This window comes from Nerophis ophidion, linkage group LG09, assembly GCF_033978795.1.
Source record: "Nerophis ophidion isolate RoL-2023_Sa linkage group LG09, RoL_Noph_v1.0, whole genome shotgun sequence".
Taxonomy (NCBI): domain Eukaryota; kingdom Metazoa; phylum Chordata; class Actinopteri; order Syngnathiformes; family Syngnathidae; genus Nerophis; species Nerophis ophidion.
In genome coordinates, this window is record NC_084619.1 from 19,654,313 (window position 1) to 19,673,230 (window position 18,918).

Genomic DNA, 18,918 nt, shown 5'->3' on the forward strand with positions numbered 1-18,918 from the left:
TCATTATCGTAGGAGGTTGCAATATGTCACACCTGGGTGAAGTCTTATCTGGTTTTCGTCTGGTGTCATGTTGTCTTGTCGTTTCCTATTTTATTTTGAAAGGTTAACTCTCCCTCTCATTTCAGATCACTTGCCCTTCCTCCTGTTTCACTGGTCTGATGTCTCTTCTGATTGCCTGATTGTGCCCACCTGTGTCACGCTCCCTCATGTGTATAAATGTCTCGTCCTCCTCTTGTCTTGTGCCAGAGTGTCTCTTTACTTCGTTTGCGTACCTCCAGCGGTCCCTTGCCATAGCATTGTCCACAGCCCACAGCCATGTTTCTTGTACCTTTTTTGGATCCACGGGAGTATTTTGATTTGTAAGTTTTCTCAGGTAAGAATATCTTCCTAGTATCGCCTCCGTTGGAGCGGCTTTTCTTATACTCATTAGTTTTTTGTTCATAGCCCCTTTTTCCCTCCGTAGAAGGAGCGTTTTGAGTTATTGATATTTTTGTTAGTTTAGAGCTCAGGTCAGTTGTGTTTTCTATAGCCTGTTTTGTTTCTCCCGTTTTGGACCCCTTCCCTTGTTCAAATAAATATATTGTCTTTAAAAGGGAACATAATCACCAGACCTATGTAAGCGTTGATGTTGCAGAAAAAAGACCATATATAACCGATTTCCGAACTCTAAATGGCTGAATTCTGGCGAATTAAACGCCTTTCTATTATTCGCTCTCGGAGCAATGACGTCACAACGTGACATCACATAGGTAGTCAATCCGCCATTTTCTCAAACACATTACAAAAACCGAGTCAAATCAGCTTTGTTATTTTCCATTTTTTCGACAGTTTTCCGTACCATGGGGACATCATGCCTCGTCGGTGTGTTGTCGGAGGATGTAACAACCAATCAGGGACGGATTCAAGTTGATTTACGTGGAGTGTGCATCGATTAGCACGGCATGCTAATCGTTTGGTCTGCACATTTTACCGGCGATGCTACAACAGAATGGCACAGAGATGTATGGATATACTGCGACACTCAAAGCAGATGCATTTCCAACAATAAAGTCAACGAAATCACAAAGGTGAGTTTTGTTGATGTTATTGACTTATGTGCTAATCAGACCTATTTGGTCCCGGCATGACTGCCAGCTAATCGATGCTAACATGCTATTTAGGCTAGCTGTATGTACATTTGTAGCTTTATTTGCATTTGGCCTTTCTCTTCATCCACATTTAATGCCAAACAAACACTTACCAATTGACAGATTTAAGTTGCTAGAGTGTCAAAAGATGCGAAAGTCCCTCGTTTGGTCTGCTACGACAGACATGGCACAGAGATGTATGGATACCCTGCGACACTCAATGGTTGGTTAGAAGGCGATCGCCGAATAACTTCAATAGCTATTCGCTCAATAGCTTCAGTTTCTTCTTCGATTTCGTTTTCGCTATCTGCCTCCATACTCCAACCATCCGTTTCAATACATGCGTAATCTGTTGAATCGCTTAAGCCGTTGAAATCCGAGTCTGAATCCGGGCTAATGTCGCTATATCTCGTGTGCTATCCGCCATGTTGTTTGTATTTTGGAATCACTAGATGACGTCACAGGAAAATGGACGGTGGATTTACAGATAGCGAAAATCAGGCACTTTAAAACCTTTTTTCAGGATATTCCATGATGGGTAAAATTTTGAAAAAAACTTTGAAAAATAAAATAAGCCACTGGGAACTAATTGTTATTGGTTATAACCCTTCTGAAATTGTCATAATGTTATCTTTAAATCCTGCATCTGTGTTCAGAGTCCTGTTCTGGTTGTGACACAATATATATCGCAATATAGATTTTAGGGCATCTCGCTCATTTGTAGTAGGATTGACTTAAAGGGGAACTGCACTTTTATTGAAATATTGCCTATCATTCACAATCAATATGAAAGACACGACGATGGATGGATTCTTTTTAATGCATTCTAACTCAATAAAAACACAAAGAAAAAGCCCGCTTACAGCGGAGCCATTGGAATGTCCTCTACTCTGCCCATAAAACCCAATGAATAACCATTCAAAAAGCGTGACCTGAATATTAACCAAGTATTAGCTATATTGTTATTATACTGTAAGTGCTAACGCAGACAAACTATTTATAGCGGCGCCGTGATCACTACAGCAATGTTTACATCATCGAATGGTAAGCTGCTTTCTCACTTCCATGGTCGTGTTTAAGTTGTAGATCATAAATCATCCCTCTCACCTGGATAGCGTGTATGAGGATGTAATCCGACAAGTTGACTAGTCCACTTTGACATCCTATTTAGACCCGGAAATGGCGAGAATGACACAAAAACACGCTTGGTACCACCCCTTTTCTTCCCAAAGATTATGAGTCCTTCTTTATCCAAACAAGATTCAATCAGTCTGCATCCTAATGACAGCAGACCTTGTAGAGTAAGTGATTCTCTATTACAGGGGCCAGGAACCATTTTGGCTGAGAGAGCCATGAAAGCCAAATATTTTTAAATTTATTTTCGTAAGAGCCATATAATATTTTCTAAACACTGAATACAACTAAATGCGTGCATTTTTTAAGTAAGACCAACATTTTCAGAGTGTAATAAGTCTCTTATTTCTAACAACATTATTTTGAATAATAAATAACATACTTCTTACCATTAATGCAACTTCTTGAAATGCATGAGAATGTTTTATATTTTGAACGTTATTTTTAACACTGATTACCAGAGGAATTATTCATTACTTATTGTTTATTAGGCAATGTCAGCTAAGATTTATTTCTGAGCCAGATGCAGTTATCAAAAGAGCCACATCTGGCTCGAGAGCCATAGGTTCCCTACCCCTGCTCTATTATGTTTGTTGGCTCTTATGAAGTCTGCAGTGATGTTAAAAAAAAGCCAATGTTGTGATGTGTTTTTTAAATGAATGTGCCGTGAATGCTTAAAATTGATATATTACGTGAATATTAAATCAAAATTGATATATTACGTGAATATTATATCAATAATTCTGCTCGTTACTACATTACATATATACTTACATCATTTATATAAAACCTTAATGGAGGTGTTTGGAGGTTTTTAAGGGCTTTTATAGGCACAATAGAGTGACTCCAATCGGCTCCACTGTAAGCAGACTTTTGATCACATTTATTTAATATTTAGAATGCATTAAAAAAGAAAAACATGTTGTTATTGTCTTACATAAGAATTGTGAATGATGGACAAAATCCCCCAAAAAGTGCAGTTCCCCTTTAACATGATAAGGTACACATTGTAAATTAAACTCCAAGAAGAGGTAAATGGGAAAATATAGACCAAGACAGACCTAGATTGATAACATCACCACATGGAACAATAAATAATATTAGGACAACAAAATAACAGCTATAAAACTGTACGACTGGTGAGTCATGAGCTGCAACCTTCAGTAAGAATACAGATTTAAATATTGATGATTGAACAACTGTTGTGTTTATTTTCAATAAATGACGGTTTGGATTTAAAAAAATAATACATTAAAAATAAATTTAAAACTAAACTCACCATTATGCAAAGCTCTAGCTTTAGACGGCAAACTTGAACATTTGAAAGGAGAATATCAAATATCTGGAGAGGAAAAGGAAACTCCTCATATTGATGTTTGTATCACTTTTGATTACAGCGAATTAAAAACAGGTTTACAATGAGGATTACTCCTGAATGAAGTTGTGCTCGACCACTTAGTGGTGGAAGTAGTAAGTATGTTTTTAAGCCAAATTCAAGTCTTGTACTTCAACCCGTAATGTCCCCTCACTTTGCAAAACCACAGCTGGAGAATGTAAACAAAGCTCAATGGACATCCAAGGAATTACTATCAGAGTAACACACACACACACACACACACACACACACACACACACACACACACACACACACACACACACACACACACACGTTACACAGTGGATCAATAATGTCATTAGACATTGCAATGGTATCTCAGCTTCACAGGCCATTGTAAGCTTTTCTAAGGCATCAAGTGTTACAGATCCACGTGACATGACGGAAAAATCCATTTTTATTTAAAGCTCAATGACACAAAACCAGTATAACAACATGGCCATGGAACAGTTTGGCCATATACAGTAAGTCTTTTTGAGGGTCATTTCGTTTGGTTCAGAAAAACATACAATAGAAGAGCACCTATTCTGTTGTTATTCTCAGTCCGTAAATATGTTTTATAATCCATGGTAAAAGTACAACATTTTAAATTACCACAGATATGACAAATCGTTTTTATGTCATTTATTCCGTTTATTTACCTTTTACCAGATATGACAAAACAGAAAACACAGCTGTCAGAAAGAAGAGATTTAGCTCACTCCTCCCCTAGGTAAGCATTGTGCAGATCAATAAAAAAGGAACCTTCAGTGCCAGCAAAAAAAGTCCCATCAATCTTTTGGCCTTTTTTTCAGGATAACATGTAAGCCCCAGCTTGAGGTAAGCCGCATTCAACCCGACACCTTCTCCGGTATATGACAACACCACCAGGCAATACAAACGAAAAATGGGCAGCAATTGCACAGCACTTTTCTACATTAAGGATATTTTTTTATTAATGCTGTCAGAGTGACATATTTTACTGCCTTGGAGGAAAGAAAACAGTACATCTAAACACGTTAAGAGCAACTTAATTCAACTTTGTTTTAATATTTTGTTTAGATGTACTTTGAGAGGACTGAACCAGAAACCTTTCAGTGACTTCTATCTGACTCTGATGTCTGTACCAAATATTACAGACTCAATTCCGGCTCATTTTGTATACAGACCTGCATCATTCGAAAACGTGCATTTTAAAATGCTTCTTTGATTGGTTTACGCCTGATGTTAATACCTCTGAAGCAAAGAGACAAAAAAAAACTACACGTCGGAAAAGAAACAAAAGTGATTTTATTGGTCTAGGTTAAAAGCAGGTAAGGTTAAAAAGTCCAATGGCCACTGTTAGATATATATTTTCATATTTACTGGTTTGTTCACGGTCTCAAATGTACAGTGTTACAATGATTATTGTGGGGTTTACGGTCCAGACCACCCTGCGGTAGGTGCATTTTTACGATTATATGCATTTAAAGTCTTTATAAGCCCTCATCACAGCTTTTACAAAGACTTATAAAAACGTCAACCATTTAATTTACTCAAAAAAACTACACTACATAATTTAAACATGAATATTAAAATCGGTCCTCAAATCTTAATGTACTCAACGGTACTTAAAATCCACAGTGCACTGAGACCATAGTAAGTAGCGTTGGGCATTGAGCATCGATAGGAACCGGGACTAAAATACAGATCCTCCCGCAATAGTTTAAAAATGTTTTCGATTCCTCGTTTCGATGCCCAATATGAAGAAATAGCCGCAGGCAATGCAACAAACAATGACAAAGAAATAGCCGGCCAATATTACATTTTTGTATAATTAATAAAAGGGACACTTCATCCAAAAATAACTATGGTTAGTTGGGCAGCGAATCTTTGGGTGTCCCAAGATTTGATTCAATATCGATTCTTGGGATCACGATTTGGTAATATATCCATTTTTACGATTCGATTCTCGATTCAAAATCTATATTTTTCCGATTCAAAACGATTCTGTATTCATTCAGTACATAGGATTTAAGCAGGATCTACCCCAGTCTGCTGACATGCAAGCAGAGTAGTACATTTAAAAAAAAAATTGCTTTTATAATTGTAAAGGACAATGTTTTATCAACTGATTGCAATAATGTAAATTTGTTTTAACTATTAAACGAACCAAAAATATGACTTATTTCATCTTTGTGAAAACATTGGACACAGTGTGTTGTCAAGCTTATGAGATGCGATGCAAGTGTAAGCCACTGTGACACTATTGTTATATTTTTTATAAATTTCTAATGATAATGTCAATGAGGGATTTTTAATCACTGCTGAAATTACAATTAATATTGATACTGTTGTTGATGATATTAATTTTTGTTTCACTACTTTTGGTTTGTTCTGTGTCGTGTTTGTGTCTCAATTGCTCTGTTCATTGCAGTTCTGAGTGTTGCTGGGTCAAGTTTGGTTTTGGAATTGGATTGCATTGTCATGGTATTGCTGTGTATTATTTTGTTGGATTGATTAAAAAAAAATGTAAAAAAAAAAAAAATCGATTTAAAAAAAAAAGAGAATAGATTCTGAATCGCACAACGTATTCGATTCCATTCGTATTCAACTTGATTTTTTCCCACACCCCTAATGGTTAGAATCCTTGTTTAAACAATGCAACTTTTATGATAACCCTGCCTATTTTTGTATCAAAATCAAGAATTGTCAGGGACCGGATTCGAAACGAGGAATCGGAATCATTCAAACTCAAACAATGCCCAACCTGACTAGTAAGAAGTGACGAGCTAACACTGTATCATATTCACAACAAAATAATGATCTAATGTAGTTTTGAGTTACTAGGAGTGTTCCTTTGATTTACCGTTGGTGTCTTGTAGGTGTATTAGAAAAAAATAGTTTTTAATCTCTGAATTGCGATTCTTATTACAATTCTGAATCGATTCAAAATGTTCACGTATTGGTTTTTTTAAGACACTTTCTTACTTGCTGGGCGTATTCGTCCGCAGCCAAAATTAGCTTTTGTAACCTGCAACATTATTTTAAAAAGGTTGTATTTTCATTCATAGACCAAATTTTATGTTGCGGGTATGGATAATGCTTATGCTACCGATTCCGATAACGATCATGCATGAGTGAGATTGGCCTAAACCAATACAGATACCAATCACATGTATAAACTGTATGTTTCTCAATTTATTTATGGTGAGTGCAATTAAACGTTTAACAATATCAACACGATGTTTAAAGTTCTTTATTCTCTTCTATTACTTACATTTGCTTGATCAAAACTAAGTCAAAAATGTATGTCTACTTTTTGTCTAAATCATTTGATTTTGATCCTGAAACTTATCCTGTGTCCAGGGAATTATTGCCAGAGTTTTTAAAATGAAGAAAAACGAAAACATTATTTTGAGAAGATAAAACTTCCAATGTAATCACTGGAGTATTGATCATATATTGTACTGACAATACATTTGGTATTTACACTACCATTATATGGGTCGATCCGCCCTCCTCTTATGAGTTGTGTATGGACTGTGACGATGCTGAAAAAACAAAAGTCCTTGTTATATTATCCTCTTGGGTCGCATGAATTTAAGAAAAAACATAATTAAAATTTTTCTCTCCAGAATTGCGATTAAATTTGCAATTTGTTTTATTTTATTCATAAAATTGCATTGAACTGGTAAAATCAGTTAAAGAAGACATGTAACTTTTAGACTGTCATCATATTCTTGTTTCAAAGACTACGTTTACACTGTTGGCCAAAGTGGCACAATTGATATTGATATTTCTAACGAAGACAAATCATTATTTCGTCTAGATTTTCCAGATCAAAAATTTAAAAATAAATTCTAAAAACTATGAAATAAGATTTAAATTTGATTCTACAGATTTTCTAGATTTGCCAGAATATTTTTATTTTATTTTATTCATAATAAGTTTGAAGAAATATTTCACAAATATTCTATGTGTAAAAAAAAAAAAACGAAGCTAAAATGAAGAATTAAATTAAAATGTATTTATTATTCTTTACAATAAAAAGCATTAATTTACTTAAGCATTGATTTAAATTGTCAGAAAAGAAGAGGAAGGTATATGTGTTTAAAAATCCTAAAATCATTTTTAAGGTTGTATTTTTTCTCGTCTTTCTGAAAGTTATAAGAAGCAAAGTAAAAAAATGAATGAATTTATTTAAACAAGTGAAGACCAAGTCTTTAAAATATTTTCTTGGATTTTCAAATTCTATTTGAGTTTTGTCTCTCTTAGAATTAAAAATGTCGAGCAAAGCGAGACTAACTTGCTAGTAAATAAATCAAATTTTAAAAATAGAGGCAGCTCACTGGTAAGTGCTGCTATTTTTAGAACAGGCCAGCAGGCTACTCATCTGGTCCTTACGGGCGACCTGGTGCCCGTGGGCACCGTGTTGGTGACCCCTGGTATAGATGGTTCACTAGCTTGCTCTGTTGGGACAGTGCACTATGTCAACTTGATACCAACAAATTCTGTTATGACAGTCCTTATAAACTGTAACAGAAGACAATCCATCGTGCTCATAAACAAATTAAATACCTCAGCACTACAGTGCAATATGACAGTGTACAGTTATGCAGACAATACGACAGTGTGTACGACTAACTACAAAGGCATCAAGTCCAGCTTGAGGAAAACATGAGTCAGCTATCATCTTCAAGAAGCCTGCCAAGTATGTCTTGCTCAGACTCTTTGTGCACAGCCCTACCCTCTCCACGTGACATCTGTTATCTCTTTTTTTTCCAGTTGACTTTCTTCAAGTTATTGTTCATAGCTCTGGCACAAAACATGGTGTCATTAGGTAACCATTTTTTTTTTCTTGGTATGAAAGACATCTCGAACATTTCACAAGAGCTGAGGTGAGCGAGTGAACGCTGTGTGTGCGTGTGTGTTAGTGTCCGTAGCAAGTCTCTAAGGAAGCTGCAGCTAAAGTGGTGGATGCCAACGAATGATGCCAGGATGGATGGACAAATAGAGAAGGCTACTGTATGCCTTTGCCAAGGGGAGGACAAGTGTCTACGCTGCACTAATGCAGTGACGGAGAAAGATGATGATGAAATGGAAAAGGACAAAAAAAAAATAACAATGGAGTACAGCTGGTGTACTTGAGCTGATGATGGCATGGTAAAGTGACCTTCATTAAGGTTGATGTATGATATTACTGCTTTGCTGATTGCTCCACCTTACACAACAAGTCCTAGCAAAGCAAACACTCCTATCTGCGCCTACTCTCTCCTCCCTCAACAAACAACTCTACTTTTGGAGGTTATGTGGCAGGGGAGAAGGACATTTGGGTGTGTCGCGCTCAGAGGTTCAGGTACATTTGCATGACGACCATGTAAAAAATAAAACATTTGACAGACAACAACGTAAAATCATTGTTCAAAATTATGTGTTAGTTTATTTATAAGTTTAGAATAGGAATGGGCATAAAAAACAATTTAATAATTCTGCCAATTGTGTATAATTGTTAATTAATTACAACCACAAGCAAAATGGCGTTCATTTCCTGTTTGGAACCAGTGGTGTTGCTGTGGTCTCAGTCTGAACTGCTTTGTGGCATGAAGAATAACATTATGTTTGCTATAGGGCTGCACCTAGCGATTATTGGTCCAACTGGACACCAGCACTTATTTAGTAATACCACCTTAACATTTGCCAACAAAACAATTACACAAAGTGATTTGGTAAATGACCTGGGTATTATCTTCGACCCAACTCTCTCGTTCAGTCACACATTAAAGGGGAACATTATCACCAGACCCATGTAAGCGTCAATATATACCTTGATGTTGCAGAAAAAAGACCATATCATTTTTTAACCGATTTCCGACCTCTAAATGGGTGAATTTTGGCGAATTAAACGCGTTTCTTTTTATCCCTTTCTGAGCGACGACGTCAGAACGTGACGTCACATCGGTACTCAACGCCATTTTTCCCTACCACATCACACGCATCGAGTCAAATCAGCTGTTATTTTCCCTTTTTTCGACTATTTTCCGATACTCTGGAGACATCATGCCTCGTCGGTGTGTTGTCGGAGGGTGTAACAACACGATCAGGGACGGATTCAAGTTGATTTACGTAGAATGTGCATTGATTAGCACGGCAGGCTAATCGATGCTAACATGCTATTTAGGCTAGCTGTGTACATATTGCAGCATTATGCCTCATTTGTAGCTTTATTTACATCCAGCCTTTCCCTCCATCCACATTTAATGCCAAACAAACAAACACCAGTCGACGGATTTAAGTTGCTCCGGTGTCAAGAGATGCGAAAGTCCCTTGTTTGGTTTTTACCGGCGATGCTACGACAGAGATGGCACAGAGATGACAAGAATGTCTGGATATCCTGTGACACTCAAAGCAGATGCATTCCCAACGATAAAGTCAACGAAATCACAAAGGTGAGTGTTGTTGATTTCATTGACTTATGTGATAATCAGACATATTTGGTCGCAGCATGACTGCCAGCTAATCGATGCTAACATGCTATTTAGGCTAGCTGTATGTACATTTGAAACTATATTTACATCCAGCATTTCCTTCCACCCACATTTAATGCGAAACAAACACTTACCAAACGACGGATTTAAGTTGATTCAGTGTCAATGCGGTTGGTCCGCACATTTTACCAGCGATGCTAGGACAGACATGCATGGCCGAATAGCGTCAATAGCTATTCGCTCAATAGCTTCAGTTTCTTTTTCAATTTCGTTTTCGCTATCTGCCTCCATACTCCAACCATCTGTTTCAATACATGCGTATTCTGTTGAATCGCTTAAGCCACTGAAATCCGAGTCTGAATCCGAGCTAATGTCGCTATATCTTGCTGTGCTATTCGCCATTGTTTATATTGGAATCGCTATGTGACGTCATAGGGAAATGGACAGTGGCTTAGGCAAATAGCGAAAATCAAGCACTTTAAAGCTTTTTTCCGGAACGGGTAGATTTTTGAAAAAAACTCGAAAAATAAAATAAGCCACTGGGAACTGATTTTTATTGGTTTTAACCCTTCTGAAATTGTGATAATGTTGCCCTTTAAGAGTGTTACTAAAACAGCCTTCTTTCATCTCTGTAATATCGCTTAAATCCGTCCCATTTTGTCCCCCACCGACGCTAAGATCATTATTCGGGCTTCGTTATGTCTCGTCTGGATTACTGTTAAGTATTATTTTTGGCTTTCCCTATGTTTAGCATTAACATATTCCAGTTGCTACAAAATGCGGCTGCTAGACTTTTGACAAGAACAGAGTTTGATCATATTAGGCCTATACTGGCTCACCTGCACTGGCTTCCTGTGCGCTTAAGATGCGACTTTAAGGTTTTACTACTTACGTATAAAATACTAAACAGTCTAGCTTCATCCTGTCTTGCTGATTGCATTGTACCATATGTCCCAGCCAGAAATCTGCGTTCTAAGAACTCTGGCTTTTTAGTAAATCCCATAGCCCAAAAAAAGTCTGCGGGCAATAGAGCATTTTCTATTCGGGCTCCAATACTCTGGAATGCCCTACCGGTAACAGTCAGAGATGCTACCTCAGTAGAAGCATTTAAGTTCCATCTTAAAACTCATTTATACACCCCAGGTTTTAAATAGGCTGTTTTTTACAGCAGTTGATCTGCCATCTGTCTTTTCTGCTCTGACCCCCTCTCCCGCGTGGAGAAGTTATCTGTTCGACACGGGTCAGTTTCTTCGGCGGAAGCGCTAGCTGTTCCAAGTCGGGACCCGGGATAGACCACTGCTCTGCGGTCCCTTCCAAGATTTTTTTCTTGCACTGATGTGGGATTTGAACCGGATATGTTGTTGTGGTTTGTGCAGCCCTTGAGACCATTTGAGACATTTGTGATTAAGGGTTATATGAGTAAACTTTGATTATATTAATATTTGAGCAATCCATCAATTAATTTGTTCATCCATCCATCCATTTCCTACCGCTTGTCCTTTTTGGGGTCGCGGGGGGTGCTGCAGCCTACCTTAGCTGTATTCGGGCGGAAGGCGGGGTACGCCCTGGATGAGTCGCCAGCTCATCGCAATCATTTGAAAATAAAACATACTTTATAGCCTCATGTAGTATTTTAGGGGAAATAGTTTAAATAAGCAACCATTTTTCTGCTTTTATTCATTATTTTAGTCAAATAAATGCTCATAATTAACATTGAAATTGCACTTTTAACATGTGTGCTTGAATAAAAATAATCTAAATAAATATTCTGTTAGCTGCCACACAGATTAGCTACAGACTATCGAGCTCATGTGCGCTATTTTGAAGCGGCCGTACGGAAACTGTCAGGGTATTTTAAAGATCCAGACACTCAATGCATGTAAGGCATGTATGAAGTATTATTGTGCTCTCTTTAAACAGTTAATCAAAGCAACAGAATTTAAATCAAATTATTTTTGTAATTAAATTAATAAATTTAGGGCCTGAACTGCTAAGATCCAAATACCACGCTCTAAATGTGTGCAAACTTTAAAAAGACAGCAAAAGATGCAAAACAGCTACCAGAGAACACTTTTAGTCTTGATGAATCACATTATTAAATGTGCATCTCTTCCTCTTGGTAATTTAAGTGTTCTAATGATTAGCATATATTCTGCATATCCATGAAGACGGACTGTGCTCATTATTTAATAATAATAATAATAATGATAATACATTTTATTTGTAAAAAGCACTTTACGTTGAGCTAACAACCTCAAAGTGCCACAGCGTAAAAAAATTGTAATAATAAAAATAAATAAAATATAAAACTAGAAACAGCCCAATAGCTACAACCAGCATGCATGTCTATAGAAAGGCTTGAGAGACGCAATCTTTCGCACACCAAGTTTAGTAGATCACCTTTATGTATGCCATAAAGTTTACACATGTGGTAATACACGCAAACCTTTAGTATGTCATGCTTTCATGTTAAAATGCTAAAAATGTTCACACCATCTATATATTATAGATCAGCGGTGCCCAAAGTTGGGCCCGTCGACCAAATTTGTCCTGCCAAGTCATTTCATTTATGTCAACAAAGGGTGGCTTCCCAAATTTAATACATAATACACCTTCTACCAACCTAGTCACGTCCGTTGTGTCTTTGAGCAAGACACTTCACCATTGCTCCTGATGGGTCGTGGTTAGCGCCTTGCATGGCAGCTCCCGTCATCAGCGTGTGAATGTGTGAACGTGGAAATAGTGTCAAAGCGCTTTGAGTACCTTGAAGGTAGAAAAGCGCTATACAAGTATAACCCATTTACCATTTAAATATTGAAATCTCTTCAGCTCATCTGATCTGCTTTGTTCACGTAACAGATGGCTGAAACTAACGACTATTTTCATAATCAAATACTCAAAAATCCCAACAATTAGTCGAAATAATAGGATTAAACACATATATGCATTCGGTGGCTCGAATTTGGCCATTGACTTTTGAATTTCGCTTGAGATCATTTTGGGCATGATTACTTCATTGTGTGTTCTTGTTGTTTTGGTTTAAACAATATAACTTTGAGTAAATTGCAAAGCCTCCCCTAAAGTGTGAAAAAAAAAAATCAAAATAAAAAAAAGTCACTTTTGCAAAACACTATAATCAGTATTGTTTGCCATCCTAAATTCAGATAGAATAAAATATTTACGGCACACTCACATCAAATTAAAAAAAAAAGTATTCTACTGTATAAGTCAGACATTTTCTAAGTAGTCGATTAAGAAAATTTATTAAAATGGGCATCCTTAGTTTTGAATTTAACGTGCCATATTTGAATAATGTGGCTTTGCAGTGTTTGAAGTACTTTCCATGTATGCAAATATTCTTAATTTTAAGATAACCAACCAACAAAGACACGATGTAAGAAGAATACAAAGAAAACAAAGTACCTAAACAGCATCGTTTGTATCCATTTTCAGTTGAAAACAGTCTTGTGTAACGTGTAGCGTAACCCCTCAGGGGTAGCTCGAGTGACATCGGACGTATATTCTCTACTTCCAAGCAGGGGATGAAAACATTTCCTCTGTTCTCATTCACCAACCGCCCCTAATGCCTTTGTGGACAGCCCAGTGCAGTCAAATGTAAACACAGGCTGAAGGCAGCCTGGCTCATTTTTCATTCTACAACCACCCCCACTTTTCCTTCTTCTCCATTTCATAGCCCAATGACAAAATACACACGTGCACCAATGCAAATAAAGCACGTTAAACATACACTCAGCTCCCTTGCGTACAACGGAAGATGAGCTAATGCACTCGTATCTACAGCAGAAGCACCGTAAGCACTCAAGGATCCAATATTCTGTTCCCATCATAACATGTTTATTATGCAAACTGGTTTGTGGGCCGAGGGCTTATCTTGGTAAAAAAAAATAATAATAAATGACCTTGTGTAGATCTTTGGAATATAACCCATTTGCTTGTTGTATACAAGCCAGTTCATATGTGCAGATACCAAACATAAAGAGTTGTGAGCTGAACATGTAGAGTTGAGTGAACGTTGATATGGTAAAACAGAGTTGATGAAAACACATTGAAATCACTTTTCTGGGAGTAAAAAGACACTGTCCAAGCTGTTCAACCACGTGTAAAATACTCATACGACAAGAAAGATACATTGTTGTTTCTATTAAAGGAATGCTATGATGATTTTTGTATTTACTAACTTATAAATGTTGCTAAAATGTTGTATCCTCGTGTCAAACAATGCCAAAGCGTCATATTAATAAAGTTCATGCATTTTGGCGTGAGTTTGCACATAGTGTTGGATGCATCTGTTCACAGGGTTTTGCAATTGGGTTACGTTGTGATGTCACAGCGAGGTGGACATACTTATTTGGACATTATCTAAAGCGCTCAGCCAGAGAGGGAGGAGCTCCTCCTCTTCTGCTTCAGGCAGTGAGGAAACACAAGCAAGGTCAGATTAAGCATTATTTTAGACGTGAAAAATGCAGTGACATTAATGCTGCTAAAAGCAGCTTTTTAAATGCTCTTAATCAAATGAAGAGTGTGCAGGTCTACCTAACGATGTGACCCGGTGAATATACATAATGTTCATAAAGTTTATTTTAGACCATATCTGGAAAAAAAATAAGCAGTGACAAGTTCAATATGTATATTCAAACACTGTACATTTTCAAAAGATGAATTTTGATACTTTTGGAGAGGTTAGGGCATGGTTTCATTTGCAAACTGGGACCGCCCCCACGAACAAACCTCTTGCAGACATACTCCGAAAAAAGGTTATAAATGTGACTTTGGAGCAAAATTTATGCAAAATTTACACCAAAGCAAATCCAATACATACTATCTAGAACACAAGAAAGTGTTTCAAATGATCATAGGTCCCTTTTAAAATCTGCTAACAATCATGCGTATAGTACTTCTCCAAAAACACAGAAAAGTAACAAACTACAATTCTCAGGGCATTCAAACAAACGCCTCAGGACTGTTTGGTTTGTCTTAGAAGATGTTTTGCCTGTCATGCAGTGCAGCTTTTTGCACAGCAGCTTTTTGCACGGCATGGTTTCTGGATTGGATTGTGATGTGAAAATCATTATTTCTCTTTTGACTGCTTATCCTTTTAGGTTCCCAGGTAAGTTGAAACCTATCCCAGCTGACTTTGGGCAAAAGATGGAATACACCCTGGACTTGTCACCAGTTAATCACTGGACACATTCTATAGACCAGGGGCACTGAAAGTTTCTTTTGAACCGTGAAAAGGTGGCTTCCCAAATGTAATATGTATTGATACAGACCTCTTATAAGCTTACACAATCATTGATGGCATTGCTGCAAGGCTAACTATAGTTGCCATCTATTGAACATGACCATCTCCACTACCTAATATATGGAGGCTATACTTTTCACTCCCCACTCAGAGGTACCCTGACTGACTCACAGCTTGAGGACTACTCACTACTGTGTCAGTGAGCCAGCTGCAACTTGACATTGAGAACCTAGAAATGTCCAAAGATCAGCATCATGTGCCCTACCTGCCTATATAAGTTATTGTTATGGTATTATTTTTATTTCAAACATGCATATGATACATCACTTATTTACAGTTTCACATTTCCACATGTCGTAAAAGGTGTAGGAAGAAGCAGAGTTTATTTCATCACACCCTTTTTTTGTTTCATATCAATTGCTGAAACATTTTGTTTACTTCATGTACTCAATCCATATAGAAAATAAAGATATAATCAAGACAGTTTACATGAATAAATAGTTTTTAATGAGTTGTGATTCACATAATTTGCTGAATGTATTATGCATGATTGTGTAATTCTTCGAGAATGTTCAAGAAGTAAATCAGGATTATTCTACCTTGAACTTTGTAAACATTGAGTTTGTGCAGTTTCCTTAACTGGATCATACCAGTACATTAACTTATTTACTTAATCCATTCCATAATTTAACTCCACATACTGTACTATTGATAGCTTTTATATTTATCCCTCCTCCCTCCTCTTGTTTTTCCTTTATTATTTTACTAGGTGCTGCCCATGTGGCAACCCATCAGCCTTTAGGTCCTGTCTACCCCATGTCATATTTGTATTGCTATTTCTTGGACGGGTTGACTGTAAACAAATGTATTTGTAATTTGAAAGTGCAATGACAAATAAAGTATCTTGCACCTGGCTTACTAAATGTTTTAAGCATTTTATGAGTATACAATGTTTTTTATTATGCTTTTTTGAGTATCAACAGTGTGGTACAACACACTGCATGCATAAAGCTCAGAATATTTTCGTATTTGTTATAGTGGAACCTCCCTTCCCACACCCACGAAACCTTCCCATTCAAAAATAAATAAATCAATTAGGACAAAAATACATACAGATTACATAAGTAAAGGAAAATTGTATTAACAGTGTATCAAAATGGACACAACAATAACAATAGATGAGTAAATTACAATAACAACATACAAATGATTTAAATTAAATATTTCCCTAAGGTTATTTTTCTCCTTTTTATTGAGTTGAATTGTTGTATATTCTTGTGTAACAGGTTTTTGTTAGCTTTGTGTATAATTTTAATTGTTTGCAAATCTATCAAATCATTGTGGGTAACAGGTTTTTGTTAGCTTTGTGTATAATTTTAATTGTTTGCAAATCTATCAAATCATTGAATTTAAATAATTTTGATTTAATAAATAAAGGGGTTTGAATTGGTTAACATTCATGTTTTATTTTTGAGCTGTTGCAGGATAATTGGTTGGATTTGTTCCTACTGTTTGTTGATCTGAATGATTTGTTGTTCCTTTGCCTAATATTGCTTTTAATTGTAACATTGTTGTTGTCTTATTAAAAGAACTTCAATAGTTACATTTAGGCTATTTGTGTTTCACGCTTAAAATCGCTGTGTTGTGTGGACAGTAAATTGGCACATTTTCATTTTAGCCTTTGGAAGCACACATTGTGGGTGTCCCTCAAATAGGCAACATGGGAAACTTAAATTCCTACTGAAACCCACTACTACCGACCACGCAGTCTGATAGTTTATATATCAATGATGAAATATTAACATTGCAACACATGCCAATACGGCCTTTTTAGTTTACTAAATTGCAATTTTAAATTTCCCGGGACTTTTTTCTTGAAAACGTCGCGTAATAATGACGTGTACGCGTGACGTCACGGGCTGTTATGAATATGAGCGTTGCACAAACACACAGCTAAAAGTCGCCTGCTTTAACGGCATAATTACACAGTATTTTGGAGATCTGTGTTGCTGAATCTTTTGCAATTTGTTCAATTAATATTGGAGAAGTCAAAGTAGAACAATGGAGTTGGGAAGCTTTAGCCTTTAGCCACACAAACACAAGGTGATTCCTTGTTTAAAATTCACGGAGTTGAAACTTTACTATGGATCACAGCAGACATGGATCCCGACCACTTGTCAACCAGCAGGTTTCGGTGAGAAAATGTTGGTTAAAAAGTCGACACTTACCGGATATCAGTTGAGCTTGCGCCTCCCGTACAGCTGCTGTCGACTTACCCGAGTCACTGCGCGTCAACACCCGGCCGTGGACGTACACTTCCGACTATCAGGTACTGTTAAACTCACTAAAACACTAGCAACACAATAGAAATATAAGGGATTTCCCAGAATTATTCTAGTAAATGTCTCTAAAAACATATGAATCTGTCTCAATGCAACGCGATTGCAATCGCGTCCGTCGCTATCAATATCCTCAAACACGAATCTTTCATCCTCGCTCAAATTAATGGGGAAATTGTCGTTTTCTCGGTCCGAATAGCACTTTTTGTTGGAGGCTCCCATTAAAAACAATGTGAATATGTGAGGAGCCCCCACACGTGTGACGTCATCGTCTGCGACTTCCGGTAGAATCAGGGCTTTTCTCCAGTTGCGAACTTTATCGTGGATGTTCTCTACTAAATCCTTTCAGCAAAAATATGGCAATATCGCGAAATGATCAAGTATGACACATAGAATGGACCTGCTATCCCCGTTTAAATAAGAAAATCTCATTTCAGTAGGTCTTTAAAAAAGCAGAGATTCCAACCCAGGACCTGGTGTGTAGCTGTGTGACACACACGCTAAACCACATGTTCCACCATTCTGCCAGATTCCAACCCAGGACCTGGTGTGTAGCTGTGTGACACACACGCTAAACCACATGTTCCACCATTCTGCCTGTGCCCTGAATCATTGTTTCCCCAGTTAGAGCCAAGGGAATCCTGGTGTTGCTATTTTGGAAATATACCCGTGCCATTAATGAAGGAAAAGGGTTTGGGGGATGTTTAATAGGTATTGTCAAGCAGTCATTTGACGTCATTTTTGGTGTATACAACTAAGTGGGGCAAAAAAGACCTCGACTAATTTTAATAATGCATTGCACCGCTCCAAATTCAAATTCAAAGTTTCAGACATCTCTTTAGCTGCTTTCTTTTCAACTAATTTGACCCTTTTTGAACATAACTTCTGACATAGTTGTTCAGGTAACAAGGCGTTACTTGCTGCATGAATAGGAGGTACAAAAACACATTGGCTACAAACACATACTCATCAAATGGAAATGTTTTTGAATGGAGTGTTATTACCCAGATTTATTTGTGTACTTTATAATCACTCTAATAAAAAATATCCCTTAATTTTTTTTAAAGTGTGTTGTGGACCTAACATTGTTGGCATCAGCATACAGTTCAGTTACATTTTTAAAAAATGCATTAAATCATATATTTTGATTTGTTTTATTTAGAGGCAGACCTAATGTATTTTTGTTCATTTCTGGGATAAGCAGAAAACCAAT

The 18,918-nt window shown here is 36.9% G+C and overlaps 1 protein-coding gene across 2 annotated transcripts in view; it reads right to left on the reverse strand.

Moving 5' to 3' along the window:
* Window positions 1-18,918, reverse strand: part of mcu (mitochondrial calcium uniporter) — a 159,510-nt gene that overhangs the window by 67,221 nt on the left and 73,371 nt on the right. The gene's annotated exons all lie outside the window — the stretch shown is intronic.